General features: G+C 40.8%; 1 pseudogene; it reads left to right on the plus strand.

The window, feature by feature from the left end:
• Positions 1 to 27,078, plus strand: part of LOC147964030 (uncharacterized) — a 35,947-nt pseudogene that overhangs the window by 5,844 nt on the left and 3,025 nt on the right.

Genomic DNA, 27,078 nt, shown 5'->3' on the forward strand with positions numbered 1-27,078 from the left:
GAAACTCAATTCATTACAAGAGAGAAGAGGGGGAGGAGAAACATAAGGTCCAACTATAATAGCAAAGCTCGCGATACATTAAGATCGTGCCAAATCAAGAACACGAGAGAGAGAGAGAGATCAAACACATAGCTACTGGTACATACCCTCAGCCCCGAGGGATAACTACTCCCTCCTCGTCATGGAGAGCACCGGGATGATGAAGATGGCCACCGGAGAGGGGTTGCCCCCTCCGGCAGGGTGCCGGAACGGGTCTAGATTGGCTTTTGGTGGCTACGGAGGCTTCTGGCGGCGGAACTCCCGATCTATTGTGCTCACGGATGTTTTTAGGGTATATGGAGATATATAGGCGGAAGAAGTACGTCAGGGGGGCCACGAGGGGCTCACGAGGGTGGAGGGCGCGCCCCCTACCTCGTGGCCTCCTCGTAAGTCCCCTGGCGTGCACTCCAAGTCTTCTGGGCTTCTTTCCTTCCAAAAATGAGTTCCGTGAAGTTTCAGGTCAATTGGACTCCGTTTGATTTTCCTTTTCTTCGAAACCCTAAAACAGGGTAAAAACAGAAACTGGCACTGGGCTCTGGGTTAATAGGTTAGTCCCTAAAATGATATAAAAGTGTATAATAAAGCCCATAAACATTCAAAATAGTAAATAACATAGTATGGAGCAATCAAAAATTATAGATGTTGGAGACGCATCAGCATCCCCAAGCTTAATTCCCGCTCGTCCTCGAGTAGGTAGATGATAAAAACAGAATTTTTGATGCGGAGTGCTACTTGGCATAATTTCAATGTAATTCTTCTTAATTGTGGTATGAATATTCAGATCCAAAAGATTCAAGACAAAAGTTCATATTGACATAAAAATGATAATACTTCAAGCATACTAACTAAGCAATTATGTCTTCTCAAAATAACATGGCCAAAGAAAGTTCATCCTTACAAAATCATATAGTTTAGTCATGTTTCATTTTCGTCACACAAGAATGCTCTCATCATGCACAACCCCGATGACAAGTCAAGCAATTGTTTCATACTTTAATAATCTCAAACTCATAAACTTTCACGCAATACATGAGCGCGAGCCATGGATATAACACTATGGGTGGAATAGAATAATGAGGGGGTTATGTGGAGAGGACAAAAAGGAGAAAGTCTCACATCAACGAGGCTAATCAATCAGCTATGGAGATGCCCACCGATTGATGTTAATGCAAGGAGTAGGGATTGCCATGCAACGGATGCACTAGAGCTATAAATGTATGAAAGCTCAACAAAAGAAACTAGTGGGTGTGCATCCAACTTGCTTTCTCACGAAGACCTAGGACACTTGAGGAGGCCCGTTGTTGGAATATACAAGCCAAGTTCTATAATGAAAATTCCCACTAGTATATGAAAGTGATAACTCAAGAGACTCTCTATATGAAGAACATGGTGCTACTTTGAAGCACAAGTGTGGAAAAAAAGGATAGTAGCATTGCCCCTTTTTATTTATTTTCTTTTTTTGGGCCTTCCTTTTTTTCTTTGGCCTTTCTCTTTTTTTGGGACAATGCTCTATTGAATGATGATCATCACACTTCTATTTATTTGCAACTCAATGATTACAACTCGATACTAGAACAAAGTATGACTCTATATGGATGCCTCCGGCGGTGTACCGGGATATGCAATGAATCAAGAGTGACAAGTATGAAAAAATTATGAATGGTGGCTTTGCCACAAATACTATGTCAACTACATGATCATGCTAAGCAATATGACAATGATGAATGTGTCATGATAAACTGGATGGTGGAAAGTTGCATGGCAATATATCTCGGAATGGCTATGGAAATGCCATAATAGGTAGGTATGGTGGATGTTTTGAGGAAGATATAAGGAGGTTTATGTGTGAAAGAGCGTATCATATCACGGGGTTTGGATGCACCGCCGAAGTTTGCGCCAACTCTCAATGTGAGAAAGGGCAATGCATGGTACCGAAGAGGCTAGCAAGGATGGAAGGGTGAGAGTGCATATAATCCATGGACTCAACATTAGTCATAAAGAACTCACATACTTATTGCAAAAATCTACAAGTCATCAAAAACCTAGGCACTACGCGCATGCTCCTAGGGGGATAGATTGGTAGGAAAAGACCATTGCTCGTCCCCAACCGCCACTCATAAGGAAGACAATCAAATAACACCTCATGTTTCAAATTTGTTGCATAACGTTTACCATACGTGCATGCTACGGGACTTGCAAACTTTAACTCAAGCACTTCTCAAATTCACAACTACTCAACTAGCATGACTCTAATATTACCATCCTCATATCTCAAAACAATCATCAAGTATCAAACTTCTCTTGGTATTCAACACACTCATAAGAGAATTTTATTATTCTTGAATACCTAGCATATTAGGATTTTAAGAAAATTACCATGCTATTAAGACTCTCAAAATAATCTAAGTGAATCATGAGAGTTCATCTATTTCTTCAAAATAAAACTACCACCATGCTCTAAAAGATATAAGTGAAGCACTAGAGCAAATGACAAACTACTCCGAAAGATATAAGTGAAGATCAATGAGTAGTCGAATAATTATGCAACTATGTGAAGACTCTCTAACATTTAATAATTTCAGATCTTGGTATTTTACAGCAAGCAAAACTAAATAAAATAACATGACGCTCCAAGCAAAACACATATCATGTGGCGAATAAAAATATAGCTCCAAGTAAAGTTACCGATGAACGAAGATGAAAGAGGGGATGCCTTCCGGGGCATCCCCAAGCTTAGACTCTTGACTATCCTTGAATATCACCTTGGGGTGCCTTGGTCATCCCAAAGCTTAGGCTCTTGCCACTCCTTATTCCATAGTCCATCGAATCCTTACCCAAAACTTGAAAACTTCACAACACAAAACTTAACAGAAAACTCGTAAGCTCGGTTAGTATAAGAAAATAAATCACCACTTCAAGGTACTGTAATTAACTCATTATTTATTTATATTGGTGTTAAACCTACTGTATTCCAACTTCTCTATGGTTTATAAACCCTGTTACTAGCCATAGATTCATCAAAATAAGCAAATAACACATGAAAAACAGAATCTGTCAAAAACAGAACAGTCTGTAGTAATCTGGATCAAACGTATACTTCTGGAACTCATAAAATTATCAAATAAATTTCTGGACCTGAGTAATTTATCTATTAACCATCTTCAAAAATAATTATCTAAATAGCACTCTCCAAATAAAAATGGCAGCAATTCTCGTGATCGCTAAAGTTTCTGTTTTTTACAGCATGATCAACAAGACTTTCCCCAAGTCTTCCCAAAGGTTCTACTTGGCACAAACACTAATTAAAGCATAAAACCACATCTAAACATAGGCTATATGAATTATTTATTACTAAACAGGAACAAAAAGCAAGGAACTAAAATAGAATTGGGTTGCCTCCCAACAAGCGCTATCGTTTAATGCCCCTAGCTAGGCATGATGATTTCAATGATGCTCACATAAAGGATAAAAATTGGAACATAAAGAGAGCATCATGAAGAATATGACTAGCACATTTAAGCCTAACCCACTTCCTATGAATAGGGATTTTGTGAACAAACAACTTATGGGAACAATAATCAACTTGCATAGGAAGGCAAAACAAGCATAACTTCAAAACTTTAAGCACATAGAGAGGAAACTTGGTATTATTGCAATTCCTACAAACATATGTTCCTCCCTCATAATAATTTTCAGTAGAATCATGAATGAATTCAACAATATAACCAACACCTAAAGCATTCTTTTCATGATCTACTAGCATAGAAATTTTATTACTCTCCACATAAGCACAATTCTTCTCATCAATAGTAGTGGGAGCAAACTCAACGAAATAACTATCATGAGATTGAAAATTGAAATCAAGATGACAAGTTTCATTGTTATCATTACTCTTTAAAGCATACGTGTCATCACAATAATCATCATATATAGGAGGCATGCTTTCATCATAATAAATTTGCTCATCAAAACTTGGGGGACAAAAAATATCATCTTCATCAAACATAGATTCCCCAAGCTTGTGGCTTTGCATATCATCAGCATCATGGATATTCAAGGAATTCATACTAACAACATTGCAATCATGCTCATCATTCAAATATTTAGTGCCAAAAATTCTAATGCATTCTTCTTCTAGCACTTGAGCACAATCATCCTTTCCATCATACTCATGAAAGATATTAAAAAGGTGAAGCGTATGAGACAAACTCAATTCCATTTTTTTGTAATTTTCTTTTATAAACTAAACTAGTTATAAAACAAGAAAATAAAAGACTCGATTGCAAGATCTAAAGATATACCCACAAGCACTAACCTCCCCGGCAACGGCGCCAGAAAAGAGCTTGATGTCTACTACACAACCTTCTTCTTGTAGACATTGTTGGGCCTCCAAGTGCAAAGGTTTTTAGGACAGTGGCAAATTTCCCTCAAGTGGATGACCTAAGGTTTATCAATCCATAGGAGGCGTAGGATGAAGATGGTCTCTCTCAAGCAACCCTGCAACCAAATAACAAAGAGTCTCTTGTGTCCCCAACACACCCAATACAATGGTAAATTGTATAGGTGCACTAGTTCGGCGAAGAGATGGTGATACAAGTGCAATATGGATAGTAGATAAAGGTATTTGTAATCTGAAAATATAAAAACAGCAAGGTAGCAAATGATAAAAGTGAGCGTAAACGGTATTGCAATGCTAGGAAACAAGACCTAGGGTTCATACTTTCGCTAGTGCAAGTCCTCTCAACAATAATATCATAATTGGATCACATAACTATCCCTCAACATGCAACAAAGAGTCACTCCAAAGTCACTAATAGCGGAGAAAGAACGAAGAGATTATGGTAGGGTACGAAACCACCTCAAAGTTATTCTTTCCAATCAATCCGTTGGGCTATTCCTATAAGTGTCACAAACAGCCCTAGAGTTCATACTAGAATAACACCTTAAGACACAAATCAATCAAAACCCTAATGTCACCTAGATACTCCAATGTCACCTCAAGTATCCGTGGGTATGATTATACGATATGCGTCACACAATCTCCGATTCATCTATTCAACCAACACAATGGACCTCGAAGAGTGCCCCAAAGTTCTACCGGAGAATCACGACGAAAACGTGTGCCAACCCCTATGCATAGGTTCATGGGCGGAACCCGCAAGTTGATCACCAAAACATACATCAAGTGAATCACGTGATATCCCATTGTCACCACAGATATCCATGACAAGACATACATCAAGTGTTCTCAAATCTTTAAAGACTCAATCCGATAAGATTACTTCAAAGGGGAAACTCAATTCATTACAAGAGAGAAGAGGGGGAGGAGAAACATAAGATCCAACTATAATAGCAAAGCCCGCAATACATCAAGATCGTGCCAAATGAAGAACACGAGAGAGAGAGAGAGAGAGATCAAACACATAGCTACTGGTACATACCCTTAGCCCCGAGGGAGAACTACTCCCTCCTCATCATGGAGAGCACCGGGATGATGAAGATGGCCACCGGAGAGGGGTTGCCCCCTCCGGCAGGGTGCCGGAACGGGTCTAGATTGGCTTTTGGTGGCTACGGAGGCTTCTGGCGGCGGAACTCCCGATCTATTGTGCTCATGGATGTTTTTAGGGTATATGGAGATATATAGGCGGAAGAAGTACGTCAGGGGGGCCACGAGGGGCTCACGAGGGTGGAGGGCGCGCCCAGGGGGGTGGGCGCGCCCCCTGCCTCGTGGCCTCCTCGTATGTCCCCTGGCATGCACTCCAAGTCTTCTGGGCTTCTTCCCTTCCAAAAATGAGTTTCGTGAAGTTTCAGGTCAATTGGACTCCATTTGATTTTCCTTTTCTTCGAAACCCTAAAACAGGGTAAAAACAGAAACTGGCACTAGGCTCTGGGTTAATAGGTTAGTCCCAAAAATGATATAAAAGTGTATAATAAAGCCCATAAACATTCAAAATAGTAAATAATATAGCATGGAGCAATCAAAAATTATAGATACGTTGGAGACGTATCAGCTCCCATGAAGGGTAAGGTCGATACTCGGCTCGATCGCCGCTAAGAATGCGGCCTCCGTGGCGGGGTCTATCCACCCGTCCATGGATGGCGCAATTGGATCCGAATTGAGGGTCGGAGCGGTTGCCGGTGCGGTCTCCTAAACACTGTCCGATGGTAGAGCTAAATCATGCTCATCGTGACCGTGCGACGCACTCGGCAGGTGCTCGAATCCGTCGAAGATCAAGTCTCCGCGGATGTCGGTCGTGTAGTTTAAGCTTCCAAACCTGACCTGGTGGCCAGGGGCGTAACTCTCGATCTGCTCCAGATGGCCAAGCGAGTTGGCCCGCAGTGCGGAGCCTCCGGATACAAAGATCTGTTCGAGGAGAAAAGTCTCACCCCAGACTGCATCGCTATCGATGATTGAAGGAGCCATCCAGCCTAACGATGACGACACAGAGGAACTCTCAATGAAAGCACCAATGTCGGCGTCAAAACTGGCGGATCTCAGGTAGGGGGTCCCGAACTGTGCGTCTAGGCGGATGGTAACAGGAGACGGGGGACACGATGTTTTTAACCAGGTTCGGGCCCTCTCGATGGAGGTAAAACCCTACTCCTGCTTGATTGATCTTGATGATATGAGTATTACAATAGTTGATCTACCATGATATCGAAGAGGCTAAACCCTAGAAGCTAGCCTATGGTATGATTATTGTTGTTGGTCCTACGGACTAAACCCTCCGGTTTATATAGACACCGGAGGGGGCTAGGGTTACACAGAGTCGGTTACAAGGAAGGATATCTACATATCCGTACTGCCAAGCTTGCCTTCCACGCCAAGGAGAGTCCCATCCGGACATTGGACGAAGTCTTCAATCTTGTATCTTCATAGTCCAACAGTCCGGCCAAAGGATATAGTCCGGCTATCCGGATACCCCCTAATCCAGGACCCCCTCACACATCTTACTAAACTGAATGATATAGCCACCTTGTTCACTAAAGATGAGAGAACTCACTACTTTTATATCCTTAAAATATCTCCGTTCTCATTAAAGGGTGATGCTAAGACATGGTTTAATTCTCTTGATCCTGGTTTTGTGCGTAGCCCCCAGGATATGATTTATTACTTCTCTGCTAAATATTTCCCTGCTCATAAGAAACAAGCTGCTTTAAGGGATATATATAATTTTGTGCAAATTGAAGAAGAGAGTCTCCCACAAGCTTGGGGAGGCTTCTCCAATTACTTAATGCTTTGCCTGATCATCCTCTTAAGAAAAATGAAATACTTGATATATTTTATAATGGACTAACCGATGCCTCCAGGGATTACCTGGATAGTTGTGCTGGTTCTGTTTTCAGGGAAAGAACACCGGATGAAGCTGAAATTCTATTGAATAATATGTTGAAAAATGAAAATAATTGGACACCTCCGGAGCCAATTCCCGAGCCTATTCCTAAACCAACTCCGTAGAAGAGGGGTATTCTATTTCTCAGTCCTGAAGATATGAAAGAGGCAAAGAAATCCATGAAAGAAAAAGGTATTAAAGCTGAAGATGTTAAGAATTTACCTCCTATTGAAGAAATACATGGTCTTAATTTACCGCCTGTTGAAGAAACATATGATCTTAATCCTTTACCTATTGAAGAAACTCATGGTCTTGATAACCCAACACATGTAGTAAAGGTAAATTCTCTCTATAGATATGATAAAGCTGTAATCCCATTTACTAAGTTTGCTAGCCCATGCTTAGATGAGTTTGATAAATTTATGGCTAAGCAAGAAGACTTTAATGCCTATTTTGGTAGACAATTGAAATACAATTCAAATATGCATGAACACTTGGGTGATTATATGGCTAATGTTAAAGGTGAACTTAAACTTATTAGTAAACATGCTTCTATGGTTACCGCTCAAGTAGAACAAGTACTTAAGGCTCAAAATGATTTGCTCAATGAATTGAATAGTAAAGATAATGATAATGCTGTTAGAGTGGCTACTAGAACTGGTAAAATGACTCAGGAACCTTTGTATCCTGAAGGCCACCCTAAGAGAATTGAGCAAGATCCTCAGAGAAATAATATAGATGCACTTAGTCCTTCTAAAAGGAAGAAAAAGAGAAATGATAGGACTTTGCATGCTTCTAGTGAACCTGTTATTGAACCACCTGAGAATCCAAATGATATTTCTATTTCTGATGCTGAAACTCAAGCTGGTAATGAACCTGAAACTAGTGATATTGTTAATGATAATGTTCATGATGATGCTCAACCTAGTAATGATAATGATATAGAAATTGAACCTGCCATTGATCTTGATAACCCACAATCAAAGAATCAACGTTATGATAAGAAAGACTTTGTTGCTAGGAAACATGGTAAAGAAAGAGAGCCTTGGGTTCAGAAACCCATGCCTTTTCCTCCCAAACCATCCAAGAAAAAGGATGATTAGGATTTTGAGCGCTTTGCTGAAATGATTAGACCTATCTTTTTGCGTATGCGATTAACTGATATGCTCAAAACCAATCCTTATGCTAAGTACATGAAAGATATTATTACAAATAAAAGAAAGATACCGAAAGCTAAAATTTCCACCATGCTTGCTAATTATACTTTTAAGGGTGGAATACCAAAGAAACTTGGAGATCCAGGAGTACCCACTATACCATGCTCTATTAAAAGAAACTATGTTAAAACTGCTTTATGTGATCTTGGAGCCGGTGTTAGTGTTATGCCTCTCTCTTTATATCGTAGACTTGATTTGAATAAGTTGACACCTACTGAAATATCTTTGCAAATGGCTGATAAATCAACTGCTATACCTATCGGTATTTGTGAGGATGTGCCTGTTGTAGTTGCAAACATTACTATTTTAACGGACTTTGTTATTCTTGATATTCCCGAGGACGATAGTATGTCTATTTTTCTTGGAAGACCCTTTTTGAATACTGCAGGGGCTATTATTGATTGCACTAAAGGCAATGTCACTTTTCATGTTAATGGTAATGAGCATACGGTACACTTTCCGAGGAAACAACCTCAAGTTCATAGTATCAACTCTATTGGAAAAATTCCATTGATTATATTTGGAGGTTTTGAATTTCCTCTTCCTACTGTCAAGAAGAAATATGATATTCTTATTATTGGGGATGTGCATATCCCCGTTGAGGTAACATAGTGTTATTCGAAATTTCTCCGGTTCCATGTTATTAGGAATGAGTTCGTTAACAAGACTTGATCAACCTTGTTAGTGGATTCCTTTTGATGATCATGGGATGGATGGAACTAGAAGGCACAACCTTCTGTACCCCACTTTTACTTTCTGTTATTTATATTAAATAAAATAAAAATAAATATTTTTCTGTCTGTTATCTGATTATCCGTGCAATATAAAAATACCCCGAAAATAAAAGTTCTCCAAATGCCCTGAAATTTAAATATGATTTTTTCCAGAATATTTGAGAATATTTGGCACTGAGAACATAGCAGGGGGGTCAACCACCTGCCCACGAGGGTGGAGGGCGCGCCCTACCACCCTGGGCGCGCACCCCTGCTTCGTGGGCCCACGGTGGCCCTCCTCCACTTATTCCTGCACCCACACACTTCTTCTTCCTCCCACAAACACGAATATCCAGCTCAAGCATGAGTTCTAGCTCATCTTGCTGCCATTTTCGATCTCCTTGCTCAAAGCGCCTTTCACAAAACTGCTTGGGGAGATTGTTCCTTGGTATGTGACTCCTCCATTGGTCCAATTAGTTTTTGGTCTAGTGCTTTATTCATTGCAAATTTTTGTTGCTTAGGTGACCCTATTCTTGAGCTTGCATGTCAAATTTATTTGGTCAAAAGTAGTTTTGATGCATGATATAGGCTCTAGGCACTTGTAGGAGTAATTGCTATCAATATTATTGAGTTTGGTTTACTTTTATTTCGAAGTTACTAAAAATTTCAGAATTTTTCAGAAAATGACGAGGAGACTTTTGAGGGGCTCATCGAGCCAAAGCTCGAAGGAAAAGGCACCAAAGCCTAAGTATAATCTGCCTCGCACCGCGGAGGTTCGGGCGTGTGAATGGCCTTCCGATGATTTCTTGAGAGCAGCCGGGATTTATGAAGATTTTCATGAATTGGCTAAGAATGCAGGCCTCACCGCTTTCCTCCACGACCAATGCGATCAGTATCTCTTACTCACAAATATCTTTATGCAAAACTTTCATTTCCATTCTAGGAGCTCACCACCTACGGTGGAGTTTTATTTATATGATGAGCATAAGGAGATGTCACTTTATGATTTTTGTCGGGTTTGTTTAGTCCCTTTTGAGGGCAAGACAGAAGAACCACATCGCGATGATGTGGAGGGGTTTATTGATACTATCACTGTAGGGGAAACAAGGAAGGTTTCCGATGCACGAATCACTAGCATACATTTTCCCGTTTTACATTATTTTGCATTATTTGCTAGTCATTGTTTAACTGGTCGCGGAAACTGTGGAAACCTTAGTATCCCTGATATTATTATTTTTCTCCACGGTTTATACGGTGATAACTCTGTTAGTATGGGCGGCATTATTACCAAATGGTTAAGTCTGAACCGTACCAAGGGCCCCATCTTTGGAGGCATCTATGCTTCACGCCTAGATGCACATTTTAACATACTTATTAGGCATAATGAGAAGGAAGAAAAAGTGCTGCCTCGTGTTTATCTAGATTATAAAAGTATGGTGGAACATGATTTTATTGTTAAGAATAGGGAAGGAGAGCTTAAATACCAATTGTTCTTTAATAAACATCATCCTACCCTGCCTGCTCCTTCTTTGTTTGATTTATCTGCAGGCCAGTACCTTGTTCCGTTGAAGGCTATTCATGCCTACTGGAACCCTGCACCAACCATGGAGCCAGAGCCGGAACCACAAGTTGATCCTTCACGACAGTCTAATTACCAGTGGGATCCGGAGATGATTGTCAGCCAGTGGCAATCGGAGTCTTCTTCTTCTTCTTCTTCTTCTCAGTACGACCCCAACTACTATTATGAATATCCGTCAGGCCAGCTGTGGCCATAGACCAACTTAGGCCAAAAGCCTAAGCTTGGGGGAGTACGTATTTTTGACCGACATTACATTTATGTTCACACACTCATTGCTAGATGTCGATGCTCATACTTTTTCATTGTATCATCCATGCTAGTTTATTTTCCTTTTTATGCTTTCTTCTTGTATGTTTGATTAACCTTAAGAAAAACCAAAAAATTAGTTGTAGTTTTTAATCATTTAATTTCCATGCTTGTAGTAGTAATTAAAAAGAAAACCCAAAAAGATTTCCTGTTCTTCTTTTGTTTGTTGGGAGCTTTCCCGTGTAAATAGTTTTATTTCTTTTCTTTTCTTTGGGAGTCAATAGGAGAAGACCATAATTAAATTGTTGAAGTGGCTCTTATATGCATTATTGTTGATCTAACAAAAGAGCCCATATTGCCTTGTCTTCTCCTATTTATTGAATGCTTGCAGATTCCAGCTTAGTCCAATGCATGTGCACTATTATTATTATTATTCACACCGTTCGGTCGTGCAAGTCAAAGGCAATTATGACGATATATAATGGACTAACTGAGATGAGAAAAGCTGGTATGAACTCGACCTCTTTTGTTTTTTTAAATATGATTAGTTCATCGTTCCTGATTCAGCCTATTATGAATAAACATGTTTGCAATGACAACTAGAGATCATAGTTTCTTGTGCCATGCTTGATTAGCTAGGAGCTTATAATGGTTTACCTTGCGTGCCAACATGCTATTAAAATGGTTGTGATGTGGTATGATAGGGTGGTATCCTCCTCTGAATGATTTAAGTGACTTGACTTGGCGCATGTTCACGCATGTAGTTGAAACAAAATCAACATAGCCTTCACGATTTATGTTCATGGTGGATTATATCCTACTCATGCTTGCATTCGGTGTTGATTAATTTTAATGCATGTTCATGGCTGTTGTCGCTCTCTAGCTGGTCGCTTCCCAGTCTTTTGCTAGCCTTCACCTGTACTAAGCGGGAATACTGCTTGTGCATCCAAACTCCATAAACCTCAAAGTTATTCCATATGAGTCCACCATACCTACCTATATACGGTATCTACCTGCCATTCGAACTAAATTTGTATGTGCCAAACTCTAAACCTTCAAATAAATATCCTGTTTTGTATGCTCGAATAGCTCATGTATCAACTAGGGCTGTCTGTATCCTCCATGTTAGGCGGGTTATTCTCAAGAGGAGTGGACTCCGCTCCTCACTCACGAGATAAATGGCTGGTCACCGGGATGCCCAATCCCATGCTTTATGCAAACTAAATCAAAATAATTGCAAAAAAACTCCCCCTGGGACTCTTGTTAGTTGGAGGCACTCGTTGTTTCGAGCAAGCCATGGATTGATGCTTGTTGGTGGAAGGGGGAGTATAAACTTTACCATTCTATTTGGGAACCGCCTATAATGTGTGTAGCATGGAAGATATCGCCATCTCTTGGTTGTTATGTTGACAATGAAAGTATACCGCTCAAAATATTATTCACCTCTGTTTCAAAACCGAGCTCTGGCACCTCTACAAATCCCTGCTTCCCTCTGCGAAGGGCCTATCTATTTACTTTTATGTTGAGTCATCATCCTCTTATTAAAAAGCACCAGTTGGAGAGCACCGCTGTCATTTGCATTCATTATTGTTAGTTTACATTGAGTATGACTTGACTGGATCTCTTTTACCAGGAATTACAATGTCTAGTCAGTCCTTGGTCTTTAAAGGTGCTCTGCATTTATGTTTTGCGGTCTCAGAAAGGGCTAGCGAGATACCATCTTGTTATATCATATTATGATTGTTTTGAGAAAGTGTTGTCATCCGAGATTTATTATTATTGCTCGCTAGTTGATTATGCTATTGATATGAGTAAACTTGAGACCTAAGTGTTATTGTGAATGTTGTTAGTTATAATCTTTGCTGAAAACTTGAATGCTGGCTTTACAAATTTACAACAACAAGAGCAAACAGAGTTTGTAAAAGTTTTTCTTTATCACTTTCAGTTTGTCAACTGAATTGCTTGAGGACAAGCAAAGATTTAAGCTTGGGGGAGTTGATACGTCTCCGTCGTATCTACTTTTCCAAACACTTTTGCCCTTGTTTTGGACTCTAACTTGCATGATTTGAAAGGAACTAACCCGGACTGACGCTGTTTTCAGCAGAATTACCATGGTGTTATTTATGTGCAGAAACAAACGTTCTCAGAATGACCTAAAACTTCACGGAGCAACTTTTTAGAAAATATGAAAAATACCTGTAAAAGATGAAGGCCAGGGGGCCCACCACCTGTCCACGAGGGTGGGGGCGCGCCCCCCTACCTCGTGGGCCCCCTGATGCCTCTCCGACTCCAACTCCAACTCCATATATTGCGTTTCAGGGAGAAAAAAACTAGAGGGAAGAATTCATCGCGTTTTACGATACAGAGCCACCGCCAAGCCCTAAAACCTCTCGGGAGGGCTGATATGGAGTCCGTTCGGGGCTCTGGAGAGGGGAATCCGTCGCCATCGTCATCATCAACCATCCTTCATCACCAATTTTATGATGCTCACCGCCGTGCGTGAGTAATTCCATCGTAGGCTTGCTGGACGGTGATGGGTTGGATGGGATCTATCATGTAATCGAGTTAGTTTTGTTAGGGTTTGATCCCTAGTATCCATTATGTTCTGAGATTGATGTTGCTATGACTTTGCTATGCTTAATGCTTGTCACTAGGGCCCGAGTGCCATGATTTCAGATCTGAACCTATTATGTTTTCATCAATATATGAGTGTTCTTGATCCTATCTTGCAAGTCTATAGTCACCTATTATGTGTTATGATCCGTTAACCCCGAAGTGACAATAATCAGGATACTTACCGGTGATGACCGTAGTTTGAGGAGTTCATGTATTCACTATGTGTTAATGCTTTGTTCCGGTTCTCTATTAAAAGGAGGCCTTAATATCCCTTAGTTTCCGTAAGGACCCCGCTGCCACGGGAGGGTAGGACAAAAGATGTCATGCAAGTTCTTTTCCATAAGCACGTATGACTATATTCGGAATACATGCCTACATTATATCAATGAACTCGAGCTAGTTCTGTGTCACCCTAGGTTATGACTGTTACATGATGAACCGCATCCAGCATAATTCTCTATCACCGATCCATTGCCTACGAGCTTTCTATATATTGTTCTTCGCTTACTTAATTTTCCGTTGCTATTGCTATCATCACTACAAAATACCAAAAACATTGCTTTTACTACTGTTAACTTTTGTTACCGTTATCACCACTATCATATTACTTTGCTACTAAACACTTTGCTGCATATATTAAGTTTCTAGGTGTGGTTGAATTGACAACTCAGCTGCTAATACTTGAGAATATTCTTTGGCTCCCCTTGTGCCGAATCAATAAATTCGGGTTGAATACTCTACCCTCGAAAACTGTTGCGATCCCCTATACTTGTGGGTTATCAATACCTAGTTCAATCTCGTTACCGGCAAGTCTCTTTACTCGTTCCATAATGCATCATCCCGCAACTAACTCATTAGTCACATTGCTTGCAAGGCTTATATTGATGTGCATTACCGAGAGGGCCCAGAGATACCTCTCCGACAATCGGAGTGACAAATCATAATCTCGATCTTTGCCAACTCAACAAACACCATCAGAAACACTTGTAGAGCACCTTTATAATCACCCAGTTACGTTGTGACGTTTGGTAGCACACAAAGTGTTCCTCCGCTATTCCAGAGTTGCATGATCTCATAGTCATAGGAACATGTATAAGTTATGGAGAAAGCAATAGCAACGAACTAAAGGATCATAGTGCTAAGCTAACGGATGGGTCAAGTCAATCACATCATTCTCTAATGATGTGATCCCGTTAATCAAATGAAAACTCATGTCTATGGTTAGGAAACATAACCATCATTGATTCAACGAGCTAGTCAAGTAGAGGCAAACTAGTGACACTCTGTTTGTCTATGTATTCACACATGTACTAAGTTTCCAGTTAATACAATTCTAGTATGAATAATAAACATTTATCATGATATAAGGAAATATAAATAAAAACTTTATTATTGCCTCTGGGGCACATTTCCTTCGTCTCCCACTTGCACTAGAGTCAATAATCTAGTTCACATCATCATGTGATTTCACACCAATAGTTCACATCTTTATGCGATTAGTTCACATCTTCATGTGACTAATACCCAAAGGGTTTACTAGAGTCAATAATCTAGTTCACATCGCTATGTGATTAATACCCAAAGAGTGATCATGTTTTGCTTGTGAGAGAAGTTTAGTCTACGGGTCTGCAACATTAAGATCCGCATGTATTTCGCAAATTTCTATGTCTATAATACTCTGCATGGAGCTACTCTAGCGAATTGCTCCCACTTTCAATATGTATCTAGATCGAGACTTAGAGTCATATAGATCGATGTAAAAAGCTTGCATCAACATAACTCTTTATGATGAACTCTTTCATCACCTCCATAACCGAGAAATATTTACTTAGTCCTCTAAGGATAATTTTGACTATTGTCCAGTGATCTACTCCTAGATCACTATTGTACTCCCTTGCCAGAATCATGCTAAGGTATACAATAGGACTGGTACACAACATAGCATACTTTATAGAACCTATGACTAAGGCATAGGGAATGACTTTTCAGTCTCTTTCTATTTTCTGCTGTGGTCGGGTTTTGAGTCTTTACTCAACTTCAGACCTTGCAACACAGGCAAGAACTCCTTCTTTGACCGTTCCATTTTGAATTGCTTCAAAATCTTTGTCAAGGTATGTACTCATTGAAAAATCTTATCAAGCGTCTTGATCTATCTCTATAGATCTTGATGCTCAATGTGTAAGTAGCTTCATCGAGGTCTTTCTTTGAAAAACTCTTTTCAAACACTCCTTTATGCTTTCCAGAAAATTCTACATTATTTCCGATAACAATATGTCATTCACATATACTTATCAGAAATGTTGTAGTGCTCCCACTCACTTTCTTGTAAATACAGACTTCACTTCAAGTCTGTATAAAACCATATGCTTTGATCACTTTATCAAAGTATATATTCCAACTCCGATATGCTTGCACCAGCCCATAGATGGATCGCTAGAGCTTGCACACTTTGTTAGCACCTTTAGGATTGACAAAACCTTCTTGTTGCTGTAGGAGATATGCCCTAGAGGCAATAATAAATGTTATTGATTATCTCCCTGTTCATAATTAGGTTTATGTTCCATGCTATAACTGCTATGGTTCTCGAGTCTGCAAATAAAACGAGGCTCGGAGGAAGACTCATATGCACGTGTGGAATAATAAACGATAAAATGTATTCCTAGTCCGGCCTCTAAGACTAGCTCAAGTGTTGCATGATGGTTCTGTTTTCCTGATCATGGGCATGTCTATGCCAGCAACTTTGAGGGCACAATGTTAGAGGAACATTTGTGTTGAATCGACCCGAATTGATGTTATGCTATGAGATACATTCATCACAAGTTAATGCTTAATAACACAGGAAGTTTATGTTTGCATAATTCCTTCGACCATGAGAGTATCGAGTTTCTTCATGCTTGATTCATGAACTTTGGGGTTCATTAAACATCATCCGTAAATGGGTGGCTATTACGGCGGCTTACAGGTTCATGGAAAGGTATGCTAAGTAACTTGATAGCTCAAGATTGGGATTTGCTCCTCCATCTATGGAGAGATATCTCTGGGCCCTCTCGGTGTTACGGTATCCATCATCGTCTGGCTAGACAAAGGGTGATTTGATCACGGGGATGCTGGAACACGGAACGAGAAAAGAGAACAATACCGGTAACGAGGTAAATGGCATAGTGGACAAGGAGTTGATCCACAGGGATGCCAACATGTCTCACCTCGGGTATTCATAACATATCGCGAAGCAACAGGAATAACACATGTCAACTGGAGGTTCACTCGAATATTCATTCATGTGGGTATAGGGGTCAATATGGGTGTCCACGGCTCCGATGTTGATCATTGATCGGAAGGGGTTCCGGGTCATGTCTATACTTCACCGAACCTATAGGGTCACACGCCTAAGGGTCATCTATCTGTCGAATACTAGACAAGGAGTCTGAGAGAAAGTTTTCGGAAAAAGTTTTCGGAGACAGCGAAAAAGTTTCGATAAGAGAGGTCACCGGATGAGTTTCGCTGAAATAAAAACCAGAAATGTTCCGGAGCTGGCGGAACCGGTTCAGATGCTTTTCGCAAATGAAAATCACTAAACTGGAATTGTTCCAGAACGCGTTGAAAATCATTATGGTGGGTACTAGAAATGTTCTAACCCACATAAACATTTTTAGTTCGAACGGACGCTGAATAATATCGTCATGAATAGTGAAAGTGCTTTTTGGGATATTTTATGGAAAGCCATTATTTTGGGCTTTGTCCCAAGATATTTTGGGATGACATGGATGGATAGGAAGGTGGTGGAGCCACCCAACAGGGATGCCAATTTCATTGGTGCCAATTGGCCCCCCCATGAGGCTTCCTTCCACCATTTGGTGCTCCACTTGCCTCCCCATTTTGCCCTTATGTATGACATAAAGCATGGGCACTTTGGGTATTTGTGGAGGCACACTACCCCTTGGTTTTCCTATAAATAGGAGGTGAGGGGCTGCCCAAAACATCATCCCTTCTCACATACAAGTTCCATGCATGATCTGGCTTCTCTCTCCCTCCCAGCGAAATAGTTTCGTAGAGCCGAAAGGTTGTCTGGGTTCCGGTGGGAACTAGTTCTGGACGGCGAAGCCCTGCCGGATAGATGACACCATATGTGTGCAACCCCATAGAGAGGTCATAGTTTTGATCCTTTTGCCCGAGGGGCTGTTTTGAGAGTGCCTCCCGAAGGGCTGTCCAAGTGACGGTCCGACTTCTGTGAATCCTCCCGAAGGGTTATCCGAGTGACCGTCCGAGTTTTGAGGGTCCTCCCGAATGGCTGTCTGCGACACCGTCCGAGGGACTGTCCGACCGCCTCCCGGAGGGCTGCCCGTGGGGCGGATGAGGGTATACATCCTTGCGGTTGGGAGGATTTAAATCCTAGCTGCGGGGATCTGCATCGCCGTTCGTCATCGACTCTACCTCCGCTGCGCTACGAGTCGGTAACGAAAAAGATCAAACCATGTATGCAGTCTCCATAGTGCAATGTTAATCTAGCGACATGGATAATCATGCTTGATGATGGACGTTGGTAGCTTCGGTTTGTTTCAAAACCTTAAAAGCCATGAAAAACAAGTTTTTGCATGAACCAATTAGAGACGTCCAACTTGGTTTTGCAGGAGGGTTTACATGTGCATATGATGTGGTATAGCATTGCTCATAATAATTTGATTATGTATGAGATGACTATATGATGTAAATTGATTAAACATGACCTGTGTGTCATGATTCGGCATGACGACTGGAGCCATATGATTGCACTTTATTGACCTGCGTGTCAACCTTAAGTAATGCACTTATTTTATTAGCTATAGAGATAGCAATATTATCTGGTGCATCGACAAGGTGGTGGCAATCTTCGCGAAGGTAAACACCGACGTGAACGCCGAAAGACGAAGAAATACAAGACTTCTCCATCAGAAAGGGCTATACCATATCATGCGAATTATGAATTGCTTGAGATGTTTATCCCTTATGATGCACCCTTCTTGATTGCGCGGTAGTCACTTTTATTAGGGTGATCTCTCACAAAAATATCAAGTAGTTAGTGTTCTCCCAAGTGTAGCACCGTCACGGCACCTAACTTTTCGGGGTATCGCAGGATCTCCCTGGGTACGAACGATTAGGGAAGTGTGAGGCAGGTGAGTTGAGACCTCGCAGCAAGATCACTTGGTTGTCTTGACGTTCTGGAAGGATCTACCTGAGCTCGGAACACGCCCATCGAAAGATGAACAAGAGTCGCATAGAGATGTGATCGGCAAGTTTGCCTATCGATTGAATTTTGCGCCATCAATGTTCATCTCGTTCAATGGCGTTGAATGGATATGCGGGTCTTGTGTCACTCATAATCAATTTTGAGAGATATTGATTTGAGTGGGAGCGCACTTTTGAATTAACATGTTTAATTCTCAGTGCAATTAATTATGAACACTGTCTAAGTGTTTCTTGCAAAATAGTTGTAGAATAATGGCTCGCGTTTCCACCTTCCTTGTTAAAATGAATAGCTGTTAAATATCTGGTTAAAACTTTACGATTGGTAACGTAATGTGAGGATTGTCCTCAAAAGTGCCGAGAAGGACTTTGTCCCATCGCATGCTTTCCGTATCCCCCCGCTAATGCTATGGATCATGTGACTCTCGTCCCGATCCAAAAGCTAGAATTTTGTTACGGTCAAGTGGAATATGTTTGCTTCCATGAAACCCAAACTTCGAAAGTTGGGATAGTTGTATGATATTCATGGAACTGAAAATTATTTTCAGATACAAACAAAGCAATGTTTGTTTGCAAGTATTAGTAAAAGTGTTTACTATGCATTTGACTGTTGGGAAAGGGATCCAGAAGAACGCCTGTCATATAATGAAAGGTGAATAAAACAACAACTTAAAGAGAAAGGAAGTGTCCAAAGGGTGTTACGACTTACACGCCTAGGAAGTCCGGGGCTAACGCCACTCTTAAGTTGGGTGCTTCTTTTGCGAGTAGGAGAAATACTAAAAGCTAAATTGTTAGAAGTATAAAGGCGGAAAGAAAGATGACTGGAATATCCAGCTCATGTATGAATGTCATACAAGTTTTTGATGTATAGTAGGCTGGTCAAAGATATAGTTCTTGGGAATTATGGTTAAACATGTTAATCACTAATTCTTGGGTATTGTGAGTTAATCACAAAGATACCCGCTCGATTGCCTTCTATTGCGAATCAATGTAAGAGCTACTATGGCCTAAAAAGACTAGACAGGAATGAGGTTTTAATACGTGTTGGGAACATAGTAAAAGTTACTATACCTTCCATCGGTGTATTACCTATGTATTTTATTTCATAATTCATTTTAGAGTTTCTTACACTCTAGCCCTTTGCACAAGGTATCTTGCAAGAAGGTTGTTCATAAGAGAACTTTTGATGTTCAGTATTATGAATAAACATAAGGGCATACATTCATTGTGAATGAGATGTATATTATGAATAATGATATTAATATATTACCTCTGAGTTTACTTTCATAATTCATTTTAGAGTTTCTTACACTCTAGCCCATTGCACAATGTTTATTGCGAAACGGTTGTTCATAAAAGAACAATTGTTGTTCAGTATTATGAATAACATGAAGGGCCATGCTTCCATCCAAGATGGGATGTATGTTATGAATATTGATGGTAAAATGATACATCCATAACGCTGACGCCAAATGTCGCGAGACTATAGAATACCACACATGTGTGGCACTGCATTTGGTCACATTGGAGAAACCCGCATGGAAAAATTCCATTATGATGGATTTTGAAGTCGTTTGATTTTGAATCATCTGACACTTGCAACTTTCCTCCGAAAAGTGAAGTGACTGAAATAGCGTTCACATGCCATAAGGAACGAGCAACAAACTTATTGGTGATCATACATTTTGATGTGTGTAGTTCAATAAATGTTGTTGCAAGTGGTGGATTTATTTATCTTCAGAAATGACTCAAGTAGATATATGGATATTTACTTGATGAGACGTAAGTATGGATCTTTTGAAATCATTCGAAAGGTTTTCAAAAATGAAGTAGAAGTTATTGTAACAAGAAAATTATGTTTCTGCAATTTGATTGCACAAAGGAATATTTGAGTTACATGTTTAGCGAATGTCTAATGAGTTGTGAAAGGGGTTTCATAACTTGCACCTCCCGGAACACCACTGCAAGTGGAAAGTCCGTGGAGATGTAATCTAACCATTTATGACATGGTAAGGTCAAAGAAGACATAAATAAATTTTCCATTATCCCTTTTAAAGTGATGCTTTAGAGACTGCGGCTTTTACATTGAGAAGAGCTACATCGGGTTTGTTGAAATGAAGCCATGGTATGGTATGCCCAACCATGTTATATATTTTCTTAACATTTGGAATATGGGGCTTGTGTAAAAGGTTACAAACCTATTCCAAATTAGACAAGTGCTACTTTGTAGGTTATACCAAAATGTTGGGTATTCCTCCCTCACTATATCGAGGCAAATAGTTTTGCCGCGAAACGGTGTGCTTTTAAAGAGAATGGTTCTTTCAAGAAGGTGAGTGGGAGAATAGTGCAACTCGACGATATAAACAGTATCTTCGTCATCAGATCAAAGGAAAGAGACCTTGGAAGTAATTCCAGAGTTTCCTACTGCGACTGATACGGAAGTCTCTACAATAAAATGTATGAACTTCGGTCGAACTTGCAGCTAAACCACGTAGGCAAGGCTCGTGCAAACCTCTCAGGTTCGCAAACGAGATATTGTTGTTAGACAACTTTATACCTATGATACACAAGGAAGCATTGATGGGCCCTGACTTCGGAATTGGCTAAATGCCAATACAACCCAAGTTAGTTTCCATATATGTGATTCAAGATTAAAACCTTGATACACCTTTCGGAAGACTTAGAGTCTAACAAATATTTATGGAACTTAAAACTGATATGGATAAAAATGTTTTACCCATAAAGCTCGACTTGTTGAAATAACAAGTTCAAGAGTTGACTACGATGAGGTTGTTTTCATCATAGCGATGCTTAAAGTCGGTTCGTGTTGAACTAGCAATTAATACATATTTCAATCATGAGATATGAAACATGGATGACAATAGGATTTCCATCTGATGGAAATGAAACCAAGGACTTGCATGTGTTATAGTCCTAGGCATTTTGTCTATCGAGAGGATGCTAGTAAGGGTGCAAACTTCAGAGTTCTAGCGATGGACAGAAGATAGAAAAATGGAGTTGGAATCTTCGTGCTTTGATGAAATGGTCAAAGGGGTTTGACTTCATCAATGGGTAACGAAGATGCTTGTAATTCAAGAAAGTAAGTGGGAGCGTAATAATATTTCTAAAAACCTTGTGTGCTTGACACATTGTTAATTGGAAATAAATCTCTTGACACGAATTAGGACTTCATTTGAAAATAGTTTTTTGATGAAGTGCTTAGGCTAAATAGCCTCAATATTAGGCATAATGATCTATGGAGATAGATTTACCTAATAGGGCTAAGCAATGAATACATATTGACAAGGTGCTAAAACCTTTTAGCATTTAAAATCGCCAAGGTGTGATTCTTGCCGGAGTCACATGGAAGTGTTTTTTGCAAGACTCGGTGTCCCAAAACACTGATGAGCAAAATACATGATGGAGATTCCACACACTCATGTGTTTGGATTAATCATGTATTCCATGGTATGTAAAACAACCAGATATGTCCGATACTCCCAAGGTGTTGCGAGTATGGATGCCAAAGTGATCAAAGTACTGATCATGGGACAACAGTGAAATATGTCATTGAGTACTAGAATAAGTACTGATGACATGTTTTCTCGCAAGCAGAGATCATGAAGAGTTCATTGTAAAATATTACATCGATACAGTCTTCATCTTTTCTCCATGCGATTTTCGATTTAAGTTAAGGGTTTTGTGTAATACACAATATGATGGCACGGCTGTTGGAAATTGTTCCAAACATGATACTATGGCGAATTCTATAACAAATGACTAAGTATGTTGACGCTTTAGAAGCGACAAAGAAGATGTTGAATCATATAGTTAATTCATGAACTTAGTATGGTTCCAAGATGGCTTTTGTCAATGGGACACTACTGCAGGTAGTTTCTCCATAACTCAGTCTGAGGAATCCAGGTTCAACCTATGATTCACATACATAAAAGCCAAGTCCACACAAAATATGAATTTTGTGAAAGCGTGAAAATGTGAGGATATGCAAAGATACACACGGAGCTGAAGTCGTCAGATCCGTTGGACATCAGGTTATACCACAAGCGAAGCATTTTCTACACCGGTATGCCATAGGTGTAAAGTGCATTAGCATTGACTAGATATTGACTCTAGTGCAACTGGGAGTCTGTAGGAGATATGCCCTAGAGGCAATAATAAATGTTATTGATTATCTCCCTGTTCATAATTAGGTTTATGTTCAATGCTATAACTGCTATGGTTCTCAAGTCTGCAAATAAAACGAGGCTCGGAGCAAGACTCATATGCACGTGTGGAATAATAAACGATAAAATGTATTCCTAGTCTGGCCTCTAAGACTAGCTCAAGTGTTGCATGATGGTTCTGTTTTCCTAATCATGGGCATGTCTATGCAAGAAACTTTGAGGGCACAATGTTAGAGGAAAATTTGTGTTGAATCGACCCGAATTGATGTTATGCTATGAGATACATTTGTCACAAGTTAATGCTTAATAACACAGGAAGTTTATGTTTGCATAATTCCTTCGACCATGAGAGTATCGAGTTTCTTCATGCTTGCTTCATGATCTTTGGGGTTTGTTAAACGTCATCCGTAAATAGGTGGCTATTACGGCAGCTTACGGGTTCATGCAAAGGTATGTTAAGTAACTTGATAGCTCAAGATTGGGATTTGCTCCTCCGTCGATGGACAGATATCTCTGGGCCCTCTCGGTGTTACAGTATCCATCATGTGGCACCCCGGCTCAGAGAAAACCGGAACGCCCCGTATTCCAGCCCAGAGATCGAGGTGAAGTCTTCTGGAATACCGCATTGCTTAGTATAGAACAAACCAACTCTCTATTACAACACGAATATGAATACAAGTGTTCCGATATTACAATGAATAATATCGGCACGGCGACATTACGCCAACCACGGTTGCTCTATACAAGCAGCATAACAACTCGAAGCAGCGAAACAACTACTGGCAGCGGAACAACGAACGACGATGATGGACTCCAATCCGTAGGGACTCTGGCTAGAACGTTTATCCTAGCTCGCGAACATGGGAACAACACCAAACAAGCAAGCAATCCAGGCACGACCTGCAAACTGGCATGACAGCCAGGCCAGTACATTGAATGTACTTGCAAACTCACAATAACCAGAAGCATTCAAGACAAACAACAACATGGCAACATGGCATGAACAACATGAACATAATACTTCTAGAACAATAAGATCATGGCATGAACATATAAATCTGACGATACCAGCATGCAACATGATGACACTATATGCACCATTTATTCTGCTCGGGTTACCTCATAACCATCACATGCATCACTTACCAACTTCGAACATTACACGATCATCTCAGGATCAAATCAAGCTTGGTATAAACAATATCGTAGTAATCATCAAATGACCACAAGGATCTTGATCTTTACCCACGATTCTCGCACAACATCACGAATATCCAACAACTTGGTATCCTGGATACCACGGTGATCATTCTGGAGATCACAACCATGACCAATACCTGGCCTCAAACGGTGATCCTTCCGGCGATCACAACCAACTTATCTCATCCTCGAACCGGGGTTGTTATTTACCAACTTCGAACATTACACGATCATCTCAGGATCAAATCAAGCTTGGTATAAACAATATCGTAGTAATCATCAAATGACCACAAGGATCTTGATCTTTACCCACGATTCTCGCACAACATCACGAATATCCAACAACTTGGTATCCTGGATACCACGGTGATCATTCTGGAGATCACAACCATGACCAATACCTGGCCTCAAACGGTGATCCTTCCGGCGATCACAACCAACTTATCTCATCCTCGAACCGGGGTTGTTATTTACCAACTTCGAACATTACACGATCATCTCAGGATCAAATCAAGCTTGGTATAAACAATATCGTAGTAATCATCAAATGACCACAAGGATCTTGATCTTTACCCACGATTCTCGCACAACATCACGAATATCCAACAACTTGGTATCCTGGATACCACGGTGATCATTCTGGAGATCACAACCATGACCAATACCTGGCCTCAAACGGTGATCCTTCCGGCGATCACAACCAACTTATCTCATCCTCGAACCGGGGTTGTTATTTACCAACTTCGAACATTACACGATCATCTTAGGATCAAATCAAGCTTGGTATAAACAATATCGTAGTAATCATCAAATGACCACAAGGATCTTGATCTTTACCCACGATTCTCGCACAACATCACGAATATCCAACAACTTGGTATCCTGGATACCACGGTGATCATTCCGGAGATCACAACCATGACCAATACCTGGCCTCAAACGGTGATCCTTCCGGCGATCACAACCAACTTATCTCATCCTCGAACTGGGGTTGTTATTTAGAAAATTATTATTATTACTGTTGACTCACAGTGTGACCAACTATGAACTGGGCCCTTATCCGCGGGCGCGGCTATCGATAGATTTAATATACACTCTGCAGAGGTTAGTACACTGTACCCACACTATGGAACCCATGGCCTCGCACTCCCATTCGGGTGGACCAATGATGTTCCGACAAAACCGATCTATTGTCATGACACTCTCCCGGCCACTCCGACCCACTCCCAACTAGGCTAGTCTTGGGTAGCCCCGTGTCTACCAAAGACACAACGACCACCGTCGTGGCCAAACGTCCCTCACGGGGACCGGATCCATAATAACAACAACGGGCACACAAGGTTATGTTTGCTTACCAGGCCAGGGTACCGCACGCCCATAACCTTCCCTAGTTGTACTCACCGGCGAGAGGCACGACAATAGACCCAGTTAGGACCTTCCCATAAAGGTAAGCGTGGTTGCACTGGTCAGTTCGATATGGTGGCACCATGACTCATCCAACAGGTGTTCAAGTTCAATTTAATCCGGTTAAACTTGAATGCAAATATGCCGAGCCATGATAAAATAACATGATACAAATACAATGCATGAGCATGATGTCAACATAATCATGGGTGCAACATAACTAGCCACCATATCAACAATGAATCATATCCAACTAAGCATGGCATACTGACTAGCATGAACATCGTAAGTACATACTTCTCCGAAACATAGCATGACCACTAGCATCAACAATAAATATCATGCAAGACATATCAACAATGCCATCATGCAAGCATTTAACCAACTGGATACGATGGAACAAGCATAACAACGGTACCCGGGACAGACAACAGTCATGCACCGAAGACCATTACCAACATCAACATGTACTACTAGCAAGCATAAGCATATGAAAGGAATACTAACAACTAGAAGGGCATGACAACCAGGTGCATAACAACATAGCAAGAAAGTAAGCACTAGCCAAGAATCATTACCGAACAACGATAACCATGTTTTAAACAAGCAAACATTTAATAAATATTCAAGTTGAAAACCATGGCTACTGCATGACTATCATGAAAGTGGGTATTGTGGCTTGCCTGGGGTGACGGAGACTCCAGGAAGAAGTGCGGTGAAGCCGCAGAACGAAACGCCGGGCGGTTCTCTCTCAGAGGGGGCTGATTAGAGGCAAGGGAAAAATGGTCATTTTCACTATGAGAACACCTAGTGAAAATGTTACCAAAATATAGAGCTCGACGAGACGAAGAAGTGAGCGTTGGTTTCACCTCAATCGGAGTTACGGTTGCGGAGTTATGAGGTGTAGAAGATCAGGGACCAATCTGTGAAAAATTTATCACCAACGGGTCCCTGAGAGGAAAAACAGAAAGCGTATAAGGAGAAATACGTTTTCAGACTGAGCAAACGTATTCCTGGTTGAAGTAGAATGAAAGTATGCTTTCCAGAGAAGTAAACGTATTTCTGGGAATACGTCTCCACTTAAACACGTGGACCAGGGGGAGGAGAGGCTTACAGGTGGGGTCCAGGCGCAGGGGAGGGGCCGAGCGGTCGTCGTCTTCTTCCTCCCACTCCTGTGCTCCCGTGCGGTACAAAGGAGGAGCAGGGAGGAAGCGGCGAGGGGGCCAGCTAGCTCCGGTGGCCTCCGGCCAAACCGAACGCACCGGCGGGCTCGCAAGGATGCAGCGCCTCCGTTCAGAGGAGAAACGGCTACCGGGGAGGCACGTG

The sequence above is a fragment of the Triticum urartu genome, chromosome 6A (assembly GCF_056163025.1).
Source record: "Triticum urartu cultivar PI428250 chromosome 6A, HENAU_Tu73, whole genome shotgun sequence".
Lineage (NCBI taxonomy): Eukaryota > Viridiplantae > Streptophyta > Magnoliopsida > Poales > Poaceae > Triticum > Triticum urartu.